This window comes from Hippoglossus stenolepis, unplaced genomic scaffold (assembly GCF_022539355.2).
Source record: "Hippoglossus stenolepis isolate QCI-W04-F060 unplaced genomic scaffold, HSTE1.2 HiC_scaffold_43, whole genome shotgun sequence".
Classification (NCBI taxonomy): Eukaryota; Metazoa; Chordata; class Actinopteri; order Pleuronectiformes; family Pleuronectidae; genus Hippoglossus; species Hippoglossus stenolepis.
This window is the reverse complement of record NW_025899764.1, coordinates 36374-43186: the sequence shown is the minus strand read 5'-3', so window position 1 is coordinate 43186 and position 6813 is coordinate 36374. Positions and strand designations below refer to the sequence as shown.

Genomic DNA, 6813 nt, shown 5'->3' with positions numbered 1-6813 from the left:
AAACATTCAAACTGAATAACATCACTCACGTCTGAGACGTCTCTGTTAGAAAACCACAAATATCCGTTTTGAACAAAACTTGAGGAAGTGAAATATCCTAATGATGTGGTCTGGAGGAACTACACGTCTTCTTAGAGCCTTCAGCACATTTGAGTCTGACAGGAAAGATTAGAACAGTTTTCGAGCAGGTGTCAGACAAAACTAAATTTATTTCCAAATTTATACTCACTGATGGTCCCACAGCAGGAAAATGGCTGAAGCTGAAGTTCTTTACTCTGATATTAAGTTCACAAGAGCGAGGGGAAACACAGATGGTGAGTTTTAAAGTATAATACTGAATACTGAGTGTACACATTGTTTTATATTATTATTATGATGATTACTAATTTTAGATGTTAAAACAGTGAGTTGTTCATTTGGAAATTGTTCATTTTCATCAGTCTTTGACTCGGTGGACTTGACTTCCCTGTTTTTCCATTTTGTAAAACTGAAACATTCCAGAAGTCTCCAGGATTCGTCCCTTGTGTTTTTCTGTTTGACAGAAACATGAACACATTTACCAGCAGAACATAAATGTATATATATGTATATTTCTGTGTTGCAGTGGCCACACCCTCTACAGATGAACCCAGTTATTCCGAAGTCAAGATCTCAAAAACTCAGCGACCTGCAGAGCTGCCTGGTGGGTGATGAACTGCATGGAACTATTTTAACAATCGTGTCACACGTTTTTCAAAGGAAATGACAAATGAAAAACTTTGTATTATACGAAAAATAATCTGCAGATCAAATGATAATGGACATGAGTTAGTTGCAGCCATATTGTTGTGGATAAGAAAGTAAAAATAACATTCCTGTCCTAAATCTTGAGTTCAATCACATAATAAAATGTGTTTTCTGCCTTTAGATGATTTTGACCCTCATGTAAACTGCATCAGTTTGAAGCCACTTCTGTGAATAAATGCTCATCGTTAGTTTGAGTAAAATGGAAGTTCAATACTAGTTGAAAGATTAAGAGAAGGTGTAAAAACTATCTGCGTGTGTTTCCTGTACAAAAGTGTGAGAATAAGTCAGTGGTGTGAAAAAAAAATACAAAATGAGGAAGTGACCGTTATGAAAGGTCAGAGAAATATTTGTAGTCAACTCCAAAGAAACAGTCGACTTCTACTTCCTGTGGCTACACTCCTTCTGGTTTTACAAATTCATCTTTAAGCTGTTGGGGTTGATTTCTGTTGGTCGTTCGTGACTGTAAAAAAAAAGAAATGAAAGTCGGACTTCATCTTTAAAGACTATTATGAATATTAGACATTTATCTCCATCGTCTTTCTCTTCTGCTGTTGAACAGGCTCAAACAACCTGCAGCATCAAACAGGCGATCCGGGGTCACATCGGAGCGAGTGGCCCTGCTGGTCCTCAGTGTTCTCCTGGCAGCTGCAGTGGTGCAAAGTGGAGCAGACAAGTAAACCTCCTCCAGTAAGAGGAAAGTCACACATTAGCATCTCCTGATGATGATTAAAGAAACAGCGAAGGACTGACGGATACAGTCACTTCAGCTGTGTCTCAGTTCAGCGGCTGCATCCTTCAGAGGACGCGGTCGACCCGACCCACGAAGGAGGCGTCCTGGTGGGTCGTGAACAGAAAGGAGACGTTCTCGTCTACAAAGGATTTCCATGCTCGTGTCTGCCCTTACTGCTGTTGCCTAGCAACAGAACTGAACTTAGACAAGATGAGAAAGTGTTTATGCCCCTTGTTTTTTTAAAGGGGACATAGCATGCAATTGAACGTGGTGTCGTCTGTTGTCCGTTGGGCCGAAGCTCTGCGACCTTCTGTCCTGCAGCTCTCGGACTGTGAGGATTCCAGCGAGCATGGCCTCCATGGTGTCGCCATCCAGTGGGGAAGAGGAGAACCAGTGGGGGCTGCTGGGAACACAGCAGCGATCTGGACCGAAGGAAAAACCAGTCGCTGCGCTGCTTCACAGACTCAGAGCTGAAAGGAAGCAGAGGAAGACGTTTACATTTCAATGTTGGGACCTGGTATTTGGGAAGTACAGTTCGGCCTACATGTGTAGTCAAATGCCTAAAGCCTCATGTCCTTTGTTCTGGAGAAAACCAGAGCCTCCAGAACTCCGTCTCCCAGGGTCCCTCAACGTCACACAGAGGTGTGAAAACCGACCGGAGACACAAGGGTCAACCACTATTGGTCACTCTGGGCTCCATGACCTGTGAGGTCACGGGGCCAATATAAGGCCAGGTCTCCCCCTCTTCATTCTCTTTCCATGCAATCCCTCCGAGGGAAGAAGTCTGGCTTGTCCAACTGCTCTTCTTCGATTCCTCAACTCGACGCGACCCTCCGAGAGGAGCCCACCTCTCTGTCTGCGCAAGAGGTGCAGCTTTCCACTCACACAGCGAGGGAAACCTCCTCCAATCCAAGCTCTACCAACCTTCAAGCAGCGACCCGATGTCCTGCCCGAGAACTTCAAACAGCAACTGAGCTGCACCGCTAAACAGAACCACAAAGGCAGGAGCCACAAAACCAGCAAGACGACTTCACAGAACTGCGAGCACAACACTCTTGTCCTTTCCATGGACGGGTAACACAACTGGGCTTAATAATTATACTAGGCTAAGCAAAGACTGTTTATTCGATTCTGTGTGATGTTTATAAGTTTGATTTGTGGTGTTGTGATATTTTGGTTATAAGTTATTTGAAAGTAATGTTAGTTTGTTATGCTCTTCACAGTCTTTCGTTGCATCCACTCTACACTCTTTCTCTAACTTGGCAACAACACACACAGACACACGCATATCTCTTCACCTAATGAGCTCTGACCCCCGCTACAGGTTGTAAACATTCCAATAGGGGGGGAAGGGTGTTATCTTCAAAGTGGCCAGCCGCCATTTTGGAAGCACGCTGACTCACACAGACACACACACGCATACTCACATTTGTTTAGTAAGTACACCGTTAGTAATTTGTGTTTTTATACTTTATTATATTCATAATAAATGTTTTTCTTTCACAAATGTTTTTTCATTAATGTTGCATAAGTGAATTTTGCCAACCTCTACACTGTCAAGAACTCCATATCCTTCCACTTAGCTAACTATCTAGATGGTAATTTTTGTTAAAGTTATTAATTTATTTGTTAATCAGAGTTCCAAATTTGTAATTAGTACTTTTATGAGACTTAATCAATAAATTGGCTATCTTTTCCCTTCCTTTGAAGGGTGGTGCCCCGAGGTAACTTTAATCAATTAAAGGTATTATTTAATATTCATATTTTTAATATTAATATTCAATATTTTATTTTGATAACAACATTTTTTGAATGCCGAAAGGCACACCATTTTATGGTATCACGTTTAATGCATTTTTGCACAACAAGACAGGTCGTTACATGTGAACTGCTCAGGCGTCCTCAACTGAAAGTGCGAGTCAGACACTCACCACTTGGAGAGGTAGAACTCACAGAGTCTGACCGGGCAGTGGAGCGGGTTCTCCGGGTTCTCCGGGTTCTCCATCATCTCCAGGGAATTCTCCACGTTATCTTTCTTACGTTTTTTAGCAGGAACTCCGTCTGTGTCAGATAAACATGATGTAAGCTATTTTATTTAGTGACTTTTTTGTTGAGGGTTGATTGTGTAGTTCCTGTTGTAAGCGGATTGTTGGTTGGGACTCTTATTTTGAAAGGGGGTTTTAACGGAAGGGGGTTCTGTGAAGAGAGAAGTTGTGAAAGGTGACGGAGAATAAACGGGTGTGATGTCCCGAGGTCATGACCATCTCTCGTGTCCTTTTTCGGCTGAGGCCTGACATATAAGACAACAAAACGCTCGGCTACATTGGTGGCAGCGGTGGGATTCTGCCCACTCAAAGCCGATCGCAAGATAAGTGCACTGTGAAGACGAATGAAGCAGCTCATAAAGTTCATAAAGAGCTAAATGTCATGAGCAGGGGGCTACTGATTTGGAAGAAGCTCTGGTTATCGCAGGTCGGTGTGAAATGGCCAGAGAGACTTTAAAGATGGGCTATGGCAATCCTCATGCAAACCAGCCTACAGTGAACAGTGGTTCAGCAGCCATGGTGCATTCCATTTCTGATGGAGGTGGTTTGTTCAAAGCCATAGATCGACTGAATGAGGAAATGAGGGAAATGAGAATGGACATGAGACAAATGGCAGAGGAGAATAAGCCACTGAGATCCATTGATGGTCGAAGTGAATGGAAAAATTCTCCTACGGTGCATGGAGGTCAGTGCCAGTGTGACTGTGGTAATCATGGCTGCCGATCTCGTCGCCCACAGGGGGAGCGAGGAGGACGCTCCCCGGACCGTGGCTGGCGTGAACGGGAAACCGAGGGTGGCTCCAGAGAGAGACAGTATTACGGGGCCGACCATAACCGGCCCTCCCGAACTGGCGGGGTCCGAGACCTGCCAGGGGACCCTTTTATGATGAACCGCAGAGACAGCGCGGTGTACAGTTTCTCTCCCCCAAAAGAGAGGACTCAGCCAATCAGTCGGGAAAAGAGATGTAGCTGATGTTGCGGCCCAGACACCAGCTACAACACCTATGGGCCATTGGAAGGAAAAGAGCACCTCATATGTGAAAGGATGCATTGAAGGGACTGAAGTCAATATACTAGTGGATTCTGGGGCAACAGAGTCATTCATCCGTGCAGACGACCCCTGAACCCTGATCTCATTGCTGCACGTGCGGTGAATGGCCAGATGCTCGACACTTTGGGCACTATAACTGCCACTCTACGCTTGGGTAATGAGTCCTGGCAGCAGGTTTTCTATGTACTTAGGGGATCTACACAAGCAGTACTGCTGGGTTTGGACTTTCTTGTTCCGAATCACGCCCTGTTGGATTTTGCCCATGGCCGACTGCAGTTGTGGGACACAGTTACTCCCCTTTTAAGTGACAAAGACTTGGTTCCTGAGTGCTGTAATGTCACGGTCTCCACTGCCCTGAACTTACCCCCCCTCAGTGAAATGATAGTTCCTGTCAGTGTATCTCCAGCTGGGCCCGTTGACCAGCTCCCAGACTTTGTGGGATATTTAGCTCCCAATCTCCAGCCGAATAGTGAGTTTGTCGTGGCTCACACTGTGACACTGGTGAAAAATGGAGTCACTGCAGCCCGTGTCTTAAACCCTACAGACAGAGTTATTGTGCTAAGAGAAGGCATGCATTTGGGGGAGTTTTTGTCGGTCGATGAATCTGAGCTAGTACTACTCCCTCAAACCCCAGAGGCGACGGTCTCCACCATCTCATCCACTGATGTGCCTTTTGTGTCTCTGAGGGAATCCCCAACTAATTAGCAAGAGAGGGCACAGCTGATGGAGCTGCTGGAGGAATATAGGCAGATATTTAGTACATCAGAGGGGGTGATTGGCAAATGCAGGCTCATTGAACATCATATTAAAGGGGACATAGCATGCCCATTTTACCACAAGTTGATATGGTTCCTTGGGGTCTTAATGAAATGTCTGTAACATACTTTGGTCAAAATACCACAAGGATCATTTCAAACAGCACCCTTTTTACCCTGTATAAAACAGCCCTCCACAGAGCGACCTGTTTTGAGTGCCTGTTCCTTTAAATGCTAATGAGCCAGCTCCCCCCTCCCCCCTCTCCCCCCATGATTTTAAACGATATAAATTACATATTTTATATGATATAAATTATCAAATATGCATCCCATACTTTGTATTCCCCTTGTTGTCCTGGAGTTTTAATTTTCCCAATCACATAATTAAATGTCCCCCTCTGCCCATCCACTACAAGCACACAAGCAGACAGACAGAGAGAGAAAGAGAGGGGTGGGGGGGCTATGAAGACCATCATTTACCCCCGAACCCCGACATTCAACGGGTACAACAACAAGCGGAGAAAGCAGAATCGCGGGCTGACCTTATATATACAGTCTATGGGGCTGACCAGCGCGGAGAAATGCTCGTCCCGTGTGAACAGCCAGGCGGCTGCGCGCTGGAGAACGGCGCTGCGCTGCCTCGCTCCGGCGCTTCCGCGTCGGTGTACCCGGCGTAACTACTGTACCCCGGCGTAACTACTGTAACCCGGCATACAGTAGAGCTGAACACTGCGGAAGTCTTCCACACAGCTGGCAGTGTGGAAGACCGCTGCGAGGCAGCGCAGCGCCGTTCTCCAGCCGCAGCCGCCTGGCTGTTCACACGGACGAGCATTTCTCCGCGCTGGTCAGCCCCATAGACTGTATATATAAGGTCAGCCCGCGATTCTGCTTTCTCCGCTTGTTGTTGTACCCGCTGAATGTCGGGTTCGGGGTTACAGTAGCGCTGAACACTGCGGAAGTCCTCCACACTGCCGGCTGCGTGGCGCTGACACAAATTCCAGCTCACGCACGGGAGAGCGAGCGGTCGCTCCCGAGCAGCTGCTGCAGCCTCCCAGTCCCAACGATCCAGACAAATGCCACATGTGAGTGAATCGCGAGCTGACCAGCGGAGAAATGCTCGTCCCGTGTGAACAGCCCAGCTGCGTGCTTGGGAACGGCGCTGCGCTGCCTCGCAGCCTCGCTGCCTCTGGTGTAAACCCGGAAGTAACGAGTGTGGGGGGACGGGGGGTGGGGTGGGCCAAGACCATGTAGGGAGACTTCCAGTTCCTTGTTACGAAACAATACCCAGGAAGCGCAATCGAGTCGCTCAAGCATGACGTTCTGACTTAGAGGAACTATAACAAAAGCGCAGTGTTTTTCCCAGAGTTTTTGGGTTGGTAGACATGCCAGATACCCACATTAACCTGTTGAAGCACTAACAAAGTGGAATTTGCATGCTATGTCCCCT

General features: G+C 46.6%; 1 long non-coding RNA gene across 1 annotated transcript in view; it reads left to right on the top strand.

Moving 5' to 3' along the window:
• Positions 1–83: 83 nt before the first annotated feature.
• Positions 84–6813, top strand: part of LOC124851531 — a 10662-nt gene continuing 3932 nt past the window's right edge. The window contains exons 1-2 of the long non-coding RNA XR_007032569.1: positions 84–314; positions 605–682. This is a non-coding gene — a long non-coding RNA (uncharacterized LOC124851531). The remainder of the gene's footprint in view (positions 315–604; positions 683–6813) is intronic.